This window comes from Arvicola amphibius, chromosome 5 (assembly GCF_903992535.2).
Source record: "Arvicola amphibius chromosome 5, mArvAmp1.2, whole genome shotgun sequence".
Taxonomy (NCBI): domain Eukaryota; kingdom Metazoa; phylum Chordata; class Mammalia; order Rodentia; family Cricetidae; genus Arvicola; species Arvicola amphibius.
The window spans coordinates 7,487,653-7,508,768 of record NC_052051.1 but is presented as its reverse complement, the minus strand read 5'-3'; positions in this window follow the sequence as shown (position 1 = coordinate 7,508,768).

The following is a 21,116-nucleotide window of genomic DNA, read 5'->3' as shown; positions in this document are numbered from 1 at the left end:
TGAAGCAACCCCTTTAACACTCCTGACAAGTCAGATGTGCTGACTGAAAATGAAAATGATCACAGTGCTTTTGCTTTCAGGTTTGCAGAGCGAATCTCCTAGGTCCAGCGTTCTAAACTAGACCTTGCCCCCAGACCCTGCTTCACTCAAATCTTTGAATATTTTATGTTTTCTTCTTCTTCTTCTTCTTCTTCTTCTTCTTCTTCTTCTTCTTCTTCTTCTTCTTCTTCCTCCTCCTCCTCCTCCTCCTCCTCCTCCTCCTCCTCCTCCTCCTCCTCCTTCTTCTTCTTCTTCTTCTGGTTCAGGTACTAACAGAAGTCCTATGTGTTTGTGTTCTTGTTCTTTTAACAGAAATATGATATTTTTCTCTCTGACTTCTGTTTTAGAATTCTCTTTGTATTTCTGAAGTTTGGATGAATTAAACCTGGGTATAGTTATCTGTGGATTCAACATAGCTACAGAAGAATGGGGCCCAGTGTCTGGAATTAGCCTGAGAACAAGACCTTATCATTATTGCTTCAAATATTTATTTTATGTCTTTTTTCACTTTTATTGGTATCTCAAGCATTCTTATGTTTCATTATTTTGCAATTTGTCCAAATTATGACCATGCAGTTATAGTTACTATTTGTGTGTGTGTGTGTGTGTGTGTGTGTGTGTGTGTGTGTGTCCTTTGTTTTGCCACCGAGGAAGTCCCTGTTTGGGCTCAGGTTTATGGAGCCCAGTAATGATCTTGTCAGTGACACTGCTCACTTCTGTTTGGTTCCCAAAGCTTCCTTCCTGTTTTGCATCAGGGATCTCCCACATCTCTGCTTGTCTTGTCTCTTCCTACACATTGCCTGCTTTTCCCATCAGAACTCTTGGCATTCTTTATAACAGTTATTTTGAGTTTCAGATTAATGAAATTCCCAAATCATTGTCATATGCAGGACTAATTTCTATGGATTTTTTAAAAACCTCTTTCTTTTTCTTTTGCCCATCCATCTGCCTGAAGTGCGAGGGATGTCTGTATGATCTGCTCTCATTCTGTTTGTAACTCCTGGGGAGAGAACTGATGGGAGCTAAGGGGTTATTCTATGGCTGGGCCCTCGGGATCATTAGTCCTCAAGCCTGTCAAACACATCTTGTAAGGACAAGTCAGTTGCCTTCTAAGTACTCATCGCTGTATCTGAGCCTTTCCTGGTACAATCTCGTTACTAGTTTAAATTGCTGGATATGCATTGTGTATACCTTGGGCTCCATAAATATAATTTTTGAACCATTTAATAGATTATTCATTCTCCATATTTTCCACTTTGCTTACACACACACACACACACACACACACACACACACACACACACACACGCACGCCATGAGTGAGGGAGTATATGCCTATATGAAATCTAGAATCCATAAATTAGAGAAAAACGTGATATTTGCCTTTCTGTATGGTGAGTGTTGTTTCTCTTAATATGCTAACCTCTGGTTGTATTCATTCCCCAGCAAACAACACCACTTCACTTCATTTATCCTTGCAGCTGAATAAATCTCCATTGTGTTCTTTATCCATTCATCTTTTTGATGGGCTCCTAGGCTGTTGCTGTAACTTAGCGGCTGCAGGTGGCACAGCAATAAACATAGATATGCAAGTATCTCTATGCACACTGACTGAGAATTCTCTGGGTGTGCGCCTACTATCAGTATAACAGGGTAAGAGTGGATCTCTAATTTTAGGTTTTCTCCCTCCCTCCCTCCCTCCCTCCCTCCCTCCCTCCCTCCCTCCCTCCCTCCCTCCCTCCCTCTCTCTCTTCTTTCTTGAGGAGATATTATTATGATTTCCATGGTTGCAGGACTAATTGTGTTCCCACTACTAGTGCATATCTGTGTTTTCTACTACACCATCGTTCTATGAGTTGACTCATGAGCCACTATGTTTTTATAATTCTGGTTTAAGTGTAGGTCTGTATTTTTTTTATCTTAGTCACCTTTTCTACATTTTTTTATCCAACTCTGGAGTTTTTAATCTCCTCTTTTATAAAGGAAGGAAGAAACAAAAGAAGAAAGGAAGAAAGGAAGAAAAAGAAAGAATGAAAGAAAGAAAGGAAGGAAGGAAGGAAGGAAGGAAGGAAGCTCAAGATCTTCCTGTGAATCTGTGGTTAGCCACTATTCTATTGCTGTGAAGAGAAATCATAATGAAAGCAACTCTTATAAAAGCCCCAACACTTTTTTAATTTTATAAATTTATTATAAGAAACTTGCATTAAATAAATATTATGCATCAAGTTAAACAGATCTAAAGTCTATATAATGTAATGAAATTATATACAGTTAGAATTGACATTTGAAGTAGAAGCTTTATATTTCATTTTATTTAACTGCATTTATTTTTTTAAAAAAAGCTCCATTACATTGAGAGAGAGAGAGAGAGAGAGAGAGAGAGAGAGAGAGAGAGAGAGAGAATCATCCCAGGACCCACAAGGTGGAAGAAACGAACCAACTCCACAAGCACTCCTCTGACCTCCACATATACACTGTGGTTCAAACACACATGCACACATACATGCACACTCACACAAAGCCCTGACATTTAACTGGGACTGGCTTAGAGTTTCAAAGGGTTAGTCTATTATCATCATGGTGGGAAGCAGACAGGCATGGTGCAGTAGCTGAGAGCTGTACATCCTGATCTGTGGGGAGCAGAAAGAAAAAGAGAGCAAGAGCTAGCAAACAAAAGAGAGAGAGAGAGAGAGAGAGAGAGAGAGAGAGAGAGAGAGACTGGGCCTGGAGTGGGCTTTAGAAATTCCAAAGGTCACCCCCAATTACACACTTCCTCCAATAACCAGCTTTGGAAGAAAGATTGTGAGTTTATTTTTGTCCATTTCTGATTCATGTGGACTTGGAAATATTAAGCTCCTCAGCCCAGTTTCAGGAGACTGGGAAACCCGGCAGGATGCATTCATTGTGTGGTCCTTTCCACCTAGCACCTCCTCAGTCATCTCTTCCCGAGTGCCTGCCCACTGTCGATACTGCTCACTTCTGAGTCTGACTCCAGCCCAAAAGTCTCTTGGTTTTGTCTCCAATAGGGTTGCTTCAATCATTGACCAGATAATCCTTGAGATGACTTAGTGGCTCAAAAAATACGCTAGGCAGTTACACTCAGCAAAGTTGAATGAGTACCTTCAAATACCACTTTCTTGATTGTTGTTGAGGAGATTGTGGGTCCATGGCAACATCTACGGTTCTTTCTTACCATTCCTGGCACCATTCAGTTACCTGCTCACCTGCTATGGACAGGGGAAACCCTAATTCAAATCTGTGCCCTGGTGAACAGGATCCGGCCTCTAACACCTGACTCTGAAACAACAGAAGCACATCTTTGAGAAGACGACCATATGCTGAGCAAGGTCTACAGCTTGTGATGCCAGAATTCAGAAGGTAGAGGCAGGAGGATTGCTACAAGCTCCAGATCTGTCTGGCGTACTTCGGGAGGCCTCCTCTCAAAAATAGCTGCAACAACAACAGCAAAAACCCCAAGCAGCAAAATATGACTAAGAAAAGGGTACAAGCCGGGAACGGTGCTGCAGTTGCCGGGAGACTGAGGAGGCTGATGTGGGGGGATTGCAGCTCAAGGTTTGTCTAGGAAACATAGAAAAATAAAGAAAACAGAGGACTATGAGCTTAGAGGTAGAGGGTTTTATACTAGTCCTTGAATTCCACCCCCAAGTGGAAATGCCCAAAACATTAATCACACACACACACACACACACACACACACACACACACACACTCTTACAAACTTTGACCCAAGGGTAAATATTTATTAATGATAGTATAATAAATCATCCTGAATTATAAAAAGCTGACAAACTCTACAAGAAAACAAATATCTGTGTTTGGGAATAAATCCTTTTCCAAAACAGACCCCCAAGGTTGACTTTCTCTTGTTGAGTTTAAATGAGGAAATGCTCATGGAAGATGAGAAAGCAGAGAACTGATGGATTCCAAGAAAACTCAGAGTCTAATGGTTGCTCTCAGAGGTGCACTGACTAAGAACCTTGGGAGTTTGGTTCTTAAACACCCAGGCCAGACAGAGGTGGCTGAGTTCCCACCCCAGGCCTTCTGCACCATGAAGCCAATGCAATGTGGTAACACAGTATCTACAGGGACCAAGTATCTGTGGTCTCAACCCCACAGTTAATGGGGTGACAGGAAAATATGGTCTTCAGAGATATTCACAAAGCTCTGACTTAGCAAGGCTTCAGCCATATGTGAGAGCAAGATCTGAGGTGCTCTGTGTACCTGCTTCACCTTAAACACCCCCTGTAGTGCCAACAGTAAGTAAGCAAACATAGCCCACACTTAGCAGCTCTCCAGTTTTTAAAGCATACTTAGGTATCCAATATTTATGGTGGTAGGTCATGGTGGTTTTTTGAAAGAAAGTGTCCTCCCCCCCCACACAAAAGGAATGACACTATTAGGAGGTGCAACTTTGTTGGAGTAGGTTTGGCCTTGTTGAAGGAAATGTGTCACTGTGGAGGCAGACTTTGAGGCCTCCTTTGCTCAGGCTACACTCACCGTCACACAGTTGCTTCTGCTGTCTGCATATCAAGATGTAGAACTTTCAGCTTCTTCTCCAGTACCGTATCTGCCTGCATGCCACCATGCCATCTGCCATAACAATAATGGACTTAACCTCCGAAACTGTAAGCTCACCCCAGTTAAATGTTTTCCTTTGTAAGAACTGCCAGGTTTGAAGTGTGTCTTCACAGCAAAAGAAAACCTAAGACATAGGTATTCAGAGTCTGAGGAATGCGGAAATACCATGGCTCATCTCTGCTGTCTCCATGCATGGGCTTAGGAAGAATTCCTGATTGGTGAGGATTTTTTCGGTGGTTGAATGCAGTTATTGAAGATCCCCTGAGCTCTTAGAATAGTCACTGTTAGAGCCTGGCTAGGTGCCGCACTGCTTCCTAGTCTCTCCTATTTAGAGATTTGATCTCATCCAACTATCTGACAATGGCCATAACTAAGTACGTACCAGTGGTCAGATGAAGGTGGTCCATCCAGTCTCAGCCTGTAAACCTTCAGAACCAGGAGTTAGGCAAACCTCTCTCCTTTTTTTAAAATGATTTTTTTAAAAAAAATTTAACTTGCATGGGTATTTTATCTGCATGTATGTTTACATTCCAAATGCATTTCTGGGGTATGCAGAATCCAGAATAGGCCATTGGATCGCCAGAACTGAGTTTCAGATGGTTGCTAGCTTCCATGTGGTTGCTAGGAATTGAAGCCAAGTCTGTGAATGAGCAGCCAGTGTTCCTAACCACTGATCCATCCGTGTAGCCAGTAAATGTCTTTTCTTTATAAACACAGCTTGCAGAGAGTATTTCCTTAAAATGGTAACAAGTCCTGTATATCGTGAGATTCAGACTTCACAGGAAGGTATTACTTATGCTGTGTTGCCTGTTGCTTTTCTTCCATTGTTTGTTCTGTTACTCATGCCACGGATTTTAACGTCATGCCCATATGAACGGAGCCATCCAGCCTCCACTTCAGACTTCTGCGTTCTCAGAAGCAGTTCTTCTTTCTCTTAGGATGCGGGGTCGTTTTTCATAAACCAGGCAGTTCTATAGTCCTGGACATGGCCTTGAAAGTGGCCTAACCAGCTGCCTATGTTCCCTGCTTCTGCATTCAGCCTCTTGCCTCGTAGCTGAGATAGACACGGTGTGCACTTACACTCACTCCGACTTTGATTATCCGATCACGTCCACCGAAGCCAAGTTCCTTGGTACTTATATGACCTCCTGTTCTATCCCCTGTGCCCTCCACAGTGAGGGGCAAAAATGAGATGATAAGTTCTTAAGAAGATTGAAGGGCTCATGCACTATTCCTCAGCTGGGGTTATTCTACCCTACTTGGGACAGCTGCCAATACGTGAAAATTCCTTTATCGACATAAATTTTCTTGATTGATGTAAATGAAAGATATCACTGTTGTGTAATATTTAGAAACTGTGAAGAGATGCTGATCAATAATCTATAACAGGCAGGAGAACTCATTCTCCCCAAAATGTTAATAACAGCAGAAGCTTAGCGAATAAACAAAATTTATTCTTTCTATAATAACAAAGTATAGTATAAGTAGCTTTAAGCCTCAGAGTCCAAGAAAACGGGGCCCTCCTTGGCTCTGCATTTAATACGACATTGGATAAGCAAGCCTCAAAAGTCCTCCTTTCAGCTGACCTCAAATTCTTTGTTTTAGAATTTTAAAATGGTTGTTGACAGGCTTAGATGGGGAGAGGCTCTTATGCTAGCACTAATTGAAATGCAAGACCTTCTGACTAAGTTTTCAGGCTGAAGTTGTCAGCACAGGACGCTCACCAGCAAGTGCACCTGATGTGATTAAGATCAGCTCACAATCACAGGGCAGAATAAAGCAATTAGAGGCCAGCGCTTGCCTGTGTACATGTTGTTATTAATTACCCAGGCATACTCCCCAAACTGTGTTTTAGAATTAATTGAATTTTTAGAACATTTTTGGAAAACAAAGAAGTTTCTTCTCAAAGGACTGAGAGGAAAAAAAAGCCTCAAATTGAAGGACTTTATTTACAATCATAAACTAAAACTCTTAAGATTTTATGAGTGGGAACACAACTGTAGACTCCAGAATAACAAGCACAGTGTGTGTGTGTGTGTGTGTGTGTGTGTATTCGTCTTCTGCAGCTGATAGCTGGATATAGAGGTAGATGACAGACAGGCAGAGAAACTAACTGACAGTGGAAGGTGACTATAAAGAAGCCTGCCTATTGATGTTTATGCTAACAATATTCTGGAGAATACATATAGATGTCTGTCTGAGCCCTGAGCACATGTACTTAGCACACGCAATCTGTTTGCTCGGTAATTAGGTTCAGCACGTGTTCATTGTCAAGGTCTTTAGAGGCAGACTTCCCTACTTTTCTGCACACCAGTCATGTGTCCCCATTCTTGTGCTTTGTTGACTCGTGCTTTCTTTTTATTGTCTCTTCTTTGTTGTGCGGAAACTCACCAAATGGAGCATAGGTAATGTATCAAACTGTATGGAAAATTAACTTGAAAGCTACATGAAGCATTCCTGAAATTAATAAAAAGCAGGAGAAAATATAAAAGGATTAGTCAAGACACAAAATTAGAGCACTGTGGGAAATCGCAATCTATGGACATAAAAAGGGAAACCACAAAACTTTGACTAGCATGATAGACAAGGCAAAAGCAAGTGTTTGCAAATGAAAGGACTGAGAGGGCGATTCAGGAAAACTCGGGTCTCAAACCGTTTAAAGTGTCCCAGGAAACCAAGTATGCTGCCACCACGTGAATCAACTGTGCCCCAGAAATCTATCTCGAAGGAAAGTGAACAGGGTTACACAGATGCAGTGTGAAGAGTGTGAAAACATGTTTATATCCAAGTAGAAACAGCCCAGGAGTTCATCCACGAACAGGGAATCCACCGGACTGCGGTAAAGGAAGCAAGCAGTGTGATTCTGCTTATTTGAAATAATTTTGCATAACTGGGAGAGTCTGCTTATTTGAATTAATAAAAAGATAGTCTCACTATGAATAATTGAAAGACTTGAAACCCCCTACCCCAAAGTCATCCAATGGATCAGTAAGCAAATGAATAGAGCAGTCAGTTCTAAATAGAAGAAATGTAAATTGCCAATAAACACTTGAAAAGGTGTTCTCTAGTCTTAACCACCAGGGAACTACAAACCAGAACAGCTTTGAGGTTCTACTTCCCTGTGTTTAGAATGGCTTTCATGAGGAAAGCAAACACCCCTGGAGCTGGTAGGGGCATGGAAGGGAGGAACCCTTGTATGTCACAGGTGGGAATATAGTTTGCTGAAATCACAACGGACATCAGTGTAGATGCTCCTTGAAAACAATAAACAAACAAACAAACAGGCAAACAGAAGCTAGATTTAGCATCCAGTGATCTCCGGGATGTATATCCTAAGGGCTTTAAGTCAGTATGCTACAGAGAAACCTGCATATCTGTGATTACTGCTGCACTATTTGAATGTGTGTGTGTATTACATACATATATTATATATTATATTACATGGATATATATATATATATATACACACAAGGAAATATCACAATAAAACTCATTTCTTAATATCCTCACAAAAAAATAAAAACTAAGGAAAAAACAGAAATAGAAGAAATTGGTGGCCGCCAATGTCTTAGCAATTGAGTGTGAGGAGGAAGGGTGTAGGGTGGGTGGCGGGGGGGGGGGGAATGAGGTTGTCAGATCTTAACAAGAAACTTCTCAGCATCAAGGGAATGGCCTGTCTTGATCTTGGTGTTGAACTCTTGTCTCTTTGCAACGATTCACAGAAGGAGCTCCACATTTATCTTGGAGGAATGTGAGCTAGATCTCAGATGTCTAAATAGATCTGCAGGTTTTATCTAGCCGGCATCCTAGTTCAAACTCTGTCCTTCAAGGTATTTCTTAACAAAACCAGTGTCAGGGCTTGAAACAATGACTAGCACATCCCCCAGTGCATGCACAGTGATAATTTTTCCAAATGTTAAGTTTTAGCTTTAAGATGATCCCATAAGATCTTACTGTGAATGCCAGCTTAAAAAAAAAAAGCCAGCTAAAAGCAGTACATAAGTTTGTCAGAAACTTAAATGATAGACTACGCTATGCTACTTTTCTATTGTAACTATTTGTGGATATTTTTATCATAGTTTATAAGATAAAGTCCTTGTCAAGTTGTTTTGAGGTGGCACATCATGAGAGTTTGATTTCTAAGATCTATGGAGACATTTTAAAGATGCATTTTTTTTCCTATGGATCACTCCCATAGGAGAGTGGAGAACTCCTTAGCACTAAATGGTAGTAGCACTAGGCATTGCGATGGAGCTCGAATCTCCCTCGGTTCCCTGGGAGACAGAAGACAGTGTCAGCAGGGAGGGCCAGTGCAGAGAGTGATGCCCAGGGTCCTGGGGTTTTGCTTGTTGTCAGCTGGAGGTTTCTGAGTAATTGACAGGTACACATAGGTGCCAAGCAGATGCCTGCCTCTGTTAGGGCTACCAAGTCTGTTCTTTTGTAGAGAACAAGCTTGTCTGGGTGGTCAGCTGCCACCCATGTGGCTGCATAAGTTAAATAAGCCAGCAGAAAGCCCTTCACAATTCTGGTAATGTATTCGCTGTCAGTCTCAGGTGAGGGCACTTTATTTTCTGTGGATTCTACGGTTTTGGAGGAGAAGTTGGGAGGAATAGTGATGACATACAGTAGCAGAGACTGCCAGGAGCCAGGAAATTTCCTGGGGCCTCCAAACTTTACGTGGTAGATTTTTATTAGAAAAATATTTATTTGGGATGTATGAAATTATATAGACTTTTCCTAGTAAATTAATTTTGCACTTAGGAAAATCATAATAATGCATCTTTATAAAATATTGGCTGCATTCATTTTGATGTTTATATATTCATTGAAATCACATCTATTTTATCATTTTTGGGCAGAAATTAACATGAAACTATTTGAACCTTTTTTCTGTTTCAGATTTTATTTTTAATTATGACTATGAGAGAAAGAGAGAGAGAGAGAGAGAGATGTTTAAGCACATGAGTACAGTGTGTGAGAAGACCAGCAGCAAAGGTGTTAGATGCCCCCTAAATGGCACTCCAGGCAGTTGTAAGCTGCCAGGCATAGATGATGTATGTGGGTGCCAGGAACTGAACTCAGGTCTTCTGCAAGAGCAGCAAGTGCTCTTAACCACAGAGCCATCTCTCCAGCTTTATTTGAATGTTTCTTACAAAATGAATTTAAGTTATTAGAATTACCTGAAGTCAGCATTTATTATTTATATTGTTATCATATCAATGATGCCACCACGCTTATTATTTCTTAGATGCTGTTTCCCCTCCGATGTCAGCCCTACTGTCCGCCCATGCCTTCTTCCCTCAGCCTACTGCCCCTTACTCCTGCACTGTTTGGTCCTTATGAAAGCGCTCTCTGATGGTAATATCAATATTGACATAATTTTCCTTGACTATCCTTGCACATTTGTGCTGATAAACTCATCAATTACTTTGCTAAGGTAAAAGAATATTTCACTACATTTTAACTGTATCGCATCAAACCCATGCATTGATTTAGAAAGAATATTCACTTTTCCTAACATATCTAGGGCGATGATGTATTTCTCCATTTATTTAAGTTTTCTTTTATGTCCGTCAGTAAAAGGTTTATGATTTCTTCAGAGCAATCAGGTAATTACTGGCTACAGCTATTCCTAGAGAAATTTTATATCTCCTTGCTATTCCAAATTAAATCTCCAAGTCTATTCTCCAAGAAGTTGTCTTGATTTACATATGTAGTATGCATGAAAATACACCTACTTTTCTGTCTAGAGCCATGGAGGAAGAGAGGCATACATTGCAGTTTGGACCTTTGAAAAAGTTCTGCCTATAATGTTGATAAAGCAGCACCCAAACAATGAAGGCCCTTCCATCCATGCATGGAGTGAACACAGTTACCCCTGGAGTTTATTGTGAGGAAGATTTTTCATTAGTATATATTGTTATGGAAAGTGTATTTCCTACCAAACATTTCTGACTTCATTTGTGGTTTTGCGCACACTGGCCAAAAGGAAGTATATTTAAACCCTTACTGCTGAATCTAGCCATTATAGAGAACAAGGATCAAAATTTCCTAGAATTGGGGAAACTGAGGATACAATTGTTTGAGGATGCTAAGCTGCAGTTTCTGAATTTATCCCAAGTTTCTCTTATTTATTCATGTTGTCTAAAGGAGTCCCTGACTGGGGTTTATGGAGTGGGAAAGAAATCTCTGTTGAATGAGCCTTTCACCCTTGGGTCTTGTAAATCTCAATGCCCTGTGTGGTGAGCAGTGAGTTCCCTGTGAAGTTAATTACCCACAGAAGTTATCAATTGTTCCTGAGGCTCCCAGTGTTTCAGCTGCTTGATAATCCTGAGCTTGGGTTTCAGAACTGTTTGATTCGAGTCTGTAAATGTTACCAGCACAAGTCTGAGGGTAAGGTGCCTTCACCTCCCTGATCGTAAGGAAAGCTTTGCCGGGACCGAAGGAAAGCAAAGTTGTCTTATGTTTACACTGCCAACAGTCTTACTGCCTCTTACCACCGCATACTTAGATCAAAGCAAGGGGAAATTTTGTTAGAAAGCTAATGGCCTGCTCCTGGGTTGAAATAAAAGTTCTACTAATACTATCCTATGTATTTTTAGGTAACTATTGAAAAGGACATGAAGCTAATGCCAAACCAATAGCAAAATAAAATTTAAAATTAAATCTGAGATGAATTACTACACTAAGAAAGAAGATTCCTCATGGTCAAAGCAGATTCATAATCAAGGAGTGTCTGTTCTAGAGCAAAACTCAGGTCTTTACCACAGAAGCACCAATCAGAAGACACCATGTTTCGTTATAGGAAGCATGCTTGACCAAAGAGAAGGCCAGAAGCATCTAAAACACTGATTGGCCAGTAGGTGGGGTGACCAAGCAGAAGAATTCTGGGAAGAGGAGTCAGTCTTCAGTCGTCACTTAGATAGAGAGGAAGCAAGATGAGAATGCCTCACTGATGAAAGGAACCAAGCCACATGGCTGACACAGACAAGGAGAAAGGGTTAATGTAAGATGGAAGAATTCGTTAATAAGAAAGCCTGAGCTAATAGTCCAATCAGTTTATAATTAAAAAAAAAAAGAGTAGAGAGAACATGGTGCCCTCTTCCGTTGCTTTACTTCCTAGTAAACACTCATGGGCAGTGATTTCCTCTGAACTGAAACATCTCTCTTGGAAGAAAGAGACAGGATCATAAGACACAGGGAGCAAACCACACAACCCTCAGGCAGCAGAAACTCAGGATTTACAAGGTTGCTCCCTGTGATGGCACAGGTGGTGATAGCTGCTGGGCAAAGAGTCTTGGGCCAGTGGAGCCACCTGCAGTTCAGGCAGGGAATTCAAGAGATGCAGCCTTTGTGAGCTGCCACCTGCTTTAGATGAGCGTCTTGGTGACACAGCTGACTTTGAGTCACCCATGCTCCTGGAAGTAACCGAATACACTCAGGGATCTGCCACTTTGGACGTGGGCGGCATGCTTGTGTTGACCTGTTCTGGCACTCTAAGTAAGGGGTAATGTTTGCTTGCATCTCTACACAATATGTCACAAAGCACAGTAGCTTCTCTGTGTGACATTCCGGAAAACTGAAAGACAAAGTGGCTACTCTCCCAACTCTATGCTATCTTAGTCCACAGATTTTTACAGGTTTTTATCCATTTGTTGTTAGATCAATGATGTTCTTCCAAAAGGATATACTGAAGTCTTAATTTTCCAAGAATCTTAGGATGTGAAGTTTGGTGGTGGGCAGGGGAGGGCATGAGGGTGGGGGGTTGTATTAGACTTTAAAGGAGGCTATTAGAATGAACCTCACCACTCAATGACTGAAACTCTTTATAAACAGAGATATTGGGACAGAAAAAAAAGATTAGAGGCAACATGAGGAGGATGCTATGTGGAAACGAAGGCAGCAGCCGTATAGATGCACCGTTTGGGACTGGGCAACTCAAGGTCAGTTAGTCCTGTGTTTGGCCAGTTGTAGGTTTCTGTAATAAGCTCCATTATGCTCGCTTCCGATTCCTTGTCATCTTCTAATAAACAGAGTATCTAAAATGAGAAAATGTAAAGGGAAGGCGACATTGAGTCCGAACTCATTTAAAAAGACCGTATCTATGCTAGGACTTGTTGTTGTCTTGTCCTTTTGTAGTGCTAGCTGTGTTCATGAATAGAATGGAGTAGCTACCCTCTTATGATGGCCGACTGCTCAACAGGTAACACTACAGAGTACCATGGTCATTTGCTTCGTTTGGCCTTCACCCCTTTGCTTTGTGGTCCTGTCTCTGCTCCGGTCTAATTACGTTGTTTTCTTGTTTCTGAGGCAGGATTTTATACTCATCTTCTGGGTCTTGATCCTCCTAAGGAAGGCTGGCTTGAATTAGTAAACACATACTGTGCAAAGGTCAAAGAACACATGCATTCAGAAGGGATTTTTTTTTAAAAAAAAATTCTTTTTATTGAGTTATGATTTTTTTTGTCCATTCCCTTGCCTTCTTCCCTTCGCTTCCAGAAGAGATATTTTTATTGTGATGTCCTAAGCTGATGGCTGTTGCCTCTAATCACTGTGGAGTCATTAATTAGTGTAATGATTTTGATTATGGTTATATCAACAGCATCAATCCAGTATCCCTCATTAAGCCAGGTGTCTTTATGTGAAGTTTTGACTGGCTACTCATGACTGTGCGGTCTTTTCCTTTAATCAACTATCTGAGTTCAAACCCAGGAGCCCGACACCTTCCTGACGTACTGTTTTCTTCTGGATCCTTGACTTGCTCCTTTGATTCCATGATTCAGATTCCTCAGAGATATTTCCTCAGCTCCAAACTTACTAAATATTTTAGTTATGACTCTAAGAGTTTAAAACCAGGGCAAGGCATTCTAAAATCAATCTATAGTGTCCCTTCACTCCTGCATCTGCTCGTTTGACTTGAATTCTACATCTGGCATCTTTTACTCTAAACGACACTTTTGGGCCTGGATAGCAGACTCCAAGCTTAAGAGAACTAGAGTTTAAGCTCCCGCATCCCCTAGCAGTGACTCACTACCACATATAACTTCAGGAATAAATTCCTTCTTCTGGTCTCCATGGGTCACCATCCCCAAATAGGGCACACGCATGCATGTACATAAAATACAAATCACAAAATTTAAAAAGAACAATTTTGTCAATTTATAAATTCATTTTCTCTATTTTTCCAGTTATCCTTCTTTCGTGGATTGAGTTTTTCTTAAGAATAAAACCAAACTCTGACTGTTGCTTTGTTCTACATGTTATACATTACTGGACTAACATAATTGGCAAGTGAAATTGGCAGGCAAGCTTGCGGGGAGAGCCGCGGTGTGCTGTGCAGCAGCAGCAGCAGCAGAAGCTGTTACATAATCTAAGGTGGAGGCTCCTCAGCCTTGGGCTGTCCCTCCGTGCTGGTGTGTGTGTCTTTCCCCTCCTTGTGTGCCTTGGTTACTGCCATTACTTTGGTACCTGGAGTCATCTAGTGAGTTCTACGATGTTCTTTGAGAGTGTCAGGTGAGAGAGGCAGGCCTCCTACTGCCTGAAGGTCTTTGTGCTGCTTTGTCCTTGGGCCTCTACAGGGCAACTGCCCTCTATACATATGCAGGAGGTGAGCGCTCTCCCACCTACCTTGTTGCTGCTCATTATTCAACATCAAGGCAAATACCATGTTTACCATTTATGGAGCACGCCAGGTCATTGCTTTTGATTCCTGTCTGATCTCTGAGGGCATTGAACTGAGCACAATATTCAGGTTGAATGTTGTGCACCACGAGAGGGGAGCACAGTGTACTCAAAGACACCTTGTCCTTATTAAATGAACCTTCCCTGCAAGGGGATGAAGCAATCTTATTTTATGTCCCTTTATTCTGTTCTTATAAGTGACAGAATATCAGATATTAGTTTATAATATTATTGAAGACCTACTATATATTTAAAATTGTTTTCAGAGCTCTAATTCATTTCTGCAGGTATGGATCAATTGCTATTCATATACCTCACACTGCTCACTATACAAGAGGGGGCTGTGAACGTCATCTGTCTTCTGCAAATTATTTTCAAATGATTTAGTGGGAGGATTAGGGAAAGGTCTGTTGGTACCCATGAAACAATCAAGAAACAGGAGACCTAGGCCTGAAAAAGTGTCCAGACGGCTATACACATTCTTTGTGGGAAATGTGGTGTTCCTTGAGTAGTACTGAGAACATAAACACCGCCAATGCACCCGTGAATTGTTGCCTTCAATCCAAAAGACATAGGATTGAGCTTGGATATTAAGTTATATTGATTGTAAATAGATTAATAAATTTACTTGGATACCTCACATATCTTCCTGGAAAATAGCAATAACAAGATAGTGCCAGCTTTACACACACAGCAGTTAAATCAGACGGCAAGCTCTCATTATGACGTAATAAGAAACCAGGAGAAACCACTTCTGGGCTGGTGAAAGGGTTTGACGGTGTCATTTGTACCTTTTGTCTTTCTCACTTGCGCACAAAGCTCAAAGTAATTCTTTTCCCTTTTATGTTTTCCTCATCATTCAAGATGACTACCGTGTCCTGTCTCCTATTTGAGATGTCACAGACGCCATGAGGGTCCACTTGCCTCCACCTTCAGGAATGGAGGACTAGAGTACATAGGAACGGCCTTGCTCAAAGTCACAGTCATTTTCTGGGTGATCATCATCCCTTATCTGACTGACACTTGTGAAACAGACAATTGAGGACCATGCCTTGTGCAGCCATGCGTGTGGATCTCCCTGCTTCCCGATTTTAGTCCCCAGAGCCCCTACTGTTTGAGCAAACCAGACTCTGGTACATTTAAGTAGAATGAAGGGTGACAAAGCAGGGAAGCTAATTTTTTCTTAAATACCCAGGAGAAAAAACAGAGGTGTTTTTTTTTTTTTCTAATGGACAGAACTGTATTTCTTGGCTACCCTAGCTGGTGAGACTGATGCCACACTGTGTAGCCTGGATATGTCACCCTCTTTATCAAAGCAGGAGACTCTCTCACTTTCCAATGATCCTCAGAGCCATATACAGTGGGGAGAACTGACTGTCATGGCTGCCATAAAGAGTAAGCGTGGCTGCCAAATGCCCTTCTTATCCAGAGCATTGTCTGCACATACAAATATTGGGGTTCTGTTCTTCTGAAATGAGAATAGAATTAAGGTAGATGAGTAAATGGCAGCATTTTCCACATTCAAAAGAGAATGATGTCGGTAATTAATATTAACGAAAACTTGACTATGCATCAGGCATTGCGCTATGTGTGTTTATACATACTGGGCATTTTCATTTTCTTTATAATTCTGTCATTAAACTCCACAGTTCCTTAAGACTCACAAGTCATTGGTTTCCTGTGAATACTGATACACTGGCTACAAACTTTTCTCATTAGGATAGGCCTCAAATAATTTAGACAGATTTTTAAATGCTTTCTCTCATACTATCAAGATGAGTTTATCAATGACGGTATCATTGCTAACTCCTTTAATGGATGGGTAAGCTGAGCCTCAGAGGATATAAGTTACTTCCTGGAGGTTCCATAGCTGCTAGGATAAAAAATTGGGCCACATCCCTCTGATCCCTTCACGCACTTGAATCAAATGTTCGATTCCCAGATCGGATTCGGTTAAGGGGCTCGGCTGTGGGCACCTCTGTTTCACTTGCAGCTGTGGGGCACCTCTGTTTCACTTGCAGCTGTGGGGCACCTCTGTTTCACTTGCAGCTGTGGGGCACCTCTGTTTCACTTGCAGCTGTGGGGCACCTGTTTCACTTGCAGCTGTGGGGCACCTGTTTCACTTGCAGCTGTGGGGCACCTCTGTTTCACTTGCAGCTGTGGGGCACCTCTGTTTCACTTGCAGCTGTGGGGCACCTGTTTCACTTGCAGCTGTGGGGCACCTCTGTTTCAGTTCAGCCTCCTCTGCATTTGCGCTGTTCTAGGCAGCATCTGCGATGACGTAAGAAACCAGCTTGCCGCCCTTGAAAGGCACATTTGAACGAGAATATGGAGCCAAGCATGCCCCAACACAAAAGTATAGTGGCCTTGGTTGTGAAAAGAGCATATGACTTTGGTGGGGAAGGAAAAAACGCTGTGTCTACTTAAGACCGCAGGCATCTCAGAGCCTGAAATCAATTATTAATGTAACGCATTGAAAAATGAGATCCCGAGAGCCCTTCAATTGCACTATAACTTAGTATTCTGATGACTTAATATTAGGTAAGATGAAGTAAAGCTAATGCAAACAGATTTAGTATGCTATTTTTTAAAATAATGTGCATATGTGAGTGTGTAGTTATGGTCATAGATGGGTGTGGGTGTCTGTAGAAGCCAGAAGCATCAGATTCCCTGTATAGGTCATTGTGAGCCACCTACTGTGGGTGCTGGGAATTGAACCTGGGTCTTCTGGAATAGCAGTGGAAGCTCCTAACCCCTGAGCCACACAGTTTCTTATATAGAATATAATATTGCCTTTTAGTCCTGTCATAGGTTTTGCAGCATTCATTATACAAAGAATCTACAAATAGTGTTCTGATTTGTGAACAAGAGATTCTTGGCCTCTTTAAACATGATATGTGTTTTCTTTGGCTTGTCTCTGCCCCTTTACACTTTATAGCAGTAATGGGGAGAAACCAGGAAGCCATAGGTAGTCTGAGAATCTCTTCAGCTGGGTAACTCAGCATGTTAGGAAAATGCTCTAGTTTCTGCATAGACCAAATGCTGCTAACAAGAGGCCCCTTTTCTCTAGTTCCCAATAACATCCTCTTAATCTTGTTATTTTAATTTTCCACCCCCTAAGCCCTCACAGAAAGATCACTTGGGAATTGCTCAGTGTCTACCAATTATTTCTTCTTAACATTTCCAGTTTCTCCTGCTGCTCCTACTGTCCATTATTTCCCTGACTACAAAACACCCTTCATGACCATCTAGGCTCCACGGGCCAGCAACAATACCTCAGCCTTCTGTTTCCTAAAGCAATGGCATCCTATTGATAGAACTTCTGTAATTAGTTCAGACTTGGAGCCTGTAGCTCATTTCTGTTCTACTTGGCACCAGAAATGGTGCCCCAAAGGCCAAGGGCAGGCATTACCTCAGGGCTCACTCATTAGGCCTCCAGCGGGCCACACTGCGCTCAGTTGAACAGCCTTGTGGGACTTTTCCATGCATACTGGCTTCTTCACAGCATTGCTGCTGGGCTGTGAGGGTAAGCATTGGAGAGGAAGAAAGAGAAAATGAAAGAGAGAGAGAGAGAGAGAGAGAGAGAGAGAGAGAGAGAGAGAGAGAGAGAGAGAGAGAGAACCTCTTCTGGATAGGCTCATCTTAGAACGTACCATTTCCACTTTACCACACTCTATTGGTCAGTGCACCAGCACCATCTTTGCACAGCCCAATACCCAGTGAAGTAGTGATGGATGTAGCTGGAGTGGGCCAGGCTGTGTATTTAGAGACTGAGCACAATAATTAGTTTTAATCTCAGAGGTGGATTTAATTCCTGTTCCTGCTGCCTATTAACCTACGTCATGCTGATCGGAAGAAACAGCATACATTTCATTTCCTTCCCCTGGGACAAGTCTTACGTTAGCACAGTGTACATGACTCTCTTAGTCTACTTGAGCTGGGAACGAAACACCTTCGGATGGATAACTTACAAACAGCAGAAGTCATGCTCACATTGGGAATATAGGAAGTCCAATATGGAAGCACAGATTTAGTGTTCTTTAGGGGCACACTTCCTTCTTCAAAGATGTGACTTTCTCACTGCACCCACACATAGTGGGAGGATGGAAAAACACCCTCCAATTCCCTTTGTTAGGGTATTAATCTCATTCATGAGGCTGTAGCCTCCATGACTTGACTAACCCCCGAAGGCTCCATCCTTCTGGGTGAGATTATTAAGTGAGAATTTAGTGCAGATTCTAAGAAAGAAACAACGCTGCTTGGGAAGACAGTAGAGTAATACCCAAGGGCTTAGGCAGAGGACTCTCAGAGAAGAGCAGACAAGTCTTCACTTTCTGATGTCAGACACTGCATGGGTGACCGGGTGTCAATGTGCAGGGTTGGAGGAGACACACTTTCAGACCACACAGGACAGGTCTACTGGCCAGCCTCCTTATTAGGGACTCAAGCTTTGCTTAACTTTTCTGTACTTTCTTAAGATACTTACCCCTCTCTATCATTAAAGGTCTTGACAAGGATATAAGCCAGTTTTTTTACCCCCAGGTGAGCAGCTTTAGGATGTGAGCTGCTTTTTCAATGTGTTAGTTAACTTAGCCGCTGCTGTGGGCACATACTGACAGAGAAAAGAAACAAGTGAAGGGATGAGGGTTTATTACGCCGTGCAGTGTAAGGGTATGATGGAGGGGTCGTGGCAGCAGGAGCTGGTCAGAGAACAGAAAGTAGAGCCAGGCTTCTTAAACATTAATTCCGGCCCTAGTGATCCACTTTTTTTCAATAGGGCTCCACCCCAAGGGTTCTACAACCTTCCACTGTAGCACCATCAGTTAGGGCCCAACTGTCCAATCACATGCACCAGCGAGGCTTTTGCCACCTTAAACCACAATATTTATAACTCTGAAAAATCATCATCATATTACCATCTTAATAAAATCAGCATAACTACTGTAGTGTATGAAATAACATCTTGAAGATAAATAGAGAACATCTTTGTCACCAAGTCAGCAGAATTATGCATATTTTATTTGACTGGAGATGGCTTTCCCCTCTCCTTGCTATATTTCATAGGAACTGTCTCATTTAATGGATGAACCAAACACTCACCAGCGGTTTCGGAAGAAGAAAGAAGTCAAGCATATGCAGATAAGATTGAGAGTGGAAATTCTTCCATCCTGGTCTTCTTCCCCTGTGTTGACCTCATTAGAGCCAGAATCGGGAGTGTGGAGTGGAAAATCCACTGTGCTGTGAAGAAGGGAGAACCGGGTCGTTGTCTTTAGCCCTGTTCACAGTAGCAAACTTCTGGGCATCAGTGGCTTGATTCATAGCCTAAAAGAAGCCCGAGATCCCAGTGTGCATGAATAGATTTCTCTTTAGTTCTTTGGTGATAGTCAAGCTTAACTGGAGTGGTAATGGGCGATCTCTCTTTGGCAAATGCAATTCCAAGCATCTAACAGAGATGGATTCCTCTTAATGCCACAGTGAACCTGGCTAGGCAGACATGATCACTGTTCCATATGAGAGGAAGAACATGAGGTCTCAAGTGACTCATTGCTTCATCGCAATGTCCAGCAAAATCTTATTCTCAGGTGACTTTGTTTTTATTGTTTCAGGTTAGTTATCAGTACTGGGCAGCTCTTCTTAGCAGCTGTTTCAGGCTTGCTAATAGGCTAGTTGTTCCTCGTTTCTCCCTCCGTGAAAGGAAGGGATTTCCATGTTATCTTAAGACAGCTTGAAGGAATCTATTTTATGACATTATTGCACGAAACAAGACAAACTGTATTATGATTCCATAGTAACTTAGTTTCCTAACCTCAGTGTCTTCAGATGACAAGGATTTGTTGGTTACTATGCTGAATGCCCAGTGTATTCTACAGGGCCTTCTGCTCCACAAAGTAACTCCTGGAACCAGGCTGACAGCAGGAAGGTGCCTTCCCTTACTGACAGTAGGAGAGTATCATAGTTACATTACGAAACTGAATGTGATCCACACCCAGTGTCAGAAAGGTCATAGCTTTGCCTACATGTGGTTGAGAGGGATACTTCAAAATTAGAATGTCTAGTGCTCAGAATATCTCTGCCAAAGATATGGAGATCTTTCATAAGCCTCCTGGTATATGGCTTCTACACAATCAACAGTTACAATGTCCACTCTCAATCTCAGTATAACCGGTATTAACACTATAACCAAGCTACTATATAGTCCTGAACACTGAAAGACAGAAAATAGAGTTCAAAGTGCTTGATATCATTGTGTGTGTGTGTGTGTGTGTGTGTGTGTATTATGTGTGGGTGGGAGGCTAGAAATCAACCTTGATTGCCATTCCTTGGGTTCTTTCTGCCTTTGTTTGATGCACTTGCATGCCCATGCGTGCATACACACACACACACACACACACACACACACACACTCATACACACTCATACACACTCACGTTGTACCAGGTTCTCTCACTGACCTAAAGCTCACCAATTCACCCATGTTGGTTGGCTGAGGAGCACCAGGGATCCATCTGCCTCTGCCTCCCCAGTGCTGAGATTATACGTGTATATGACCATGTCCGACTCTTTATTCACGTGGCTTCTGAAGATCTTGAATGCAGGTCCCCGTATTTGTGCAATACCTGCCATGCTACCCTCTAAGTCCCTGAACGTGCTTAACATCATGATTTTTGCAGCTCCTTTTAAATTTATAGATTTGTAACAAACCTATCAGATGGCGGCTGTTAAATCCCACGAGATAAAGCTTGGATGGGTTCCAGTTCACAGGACAGGTGGAGAAACATGTTCAGCCCCTTCACTGT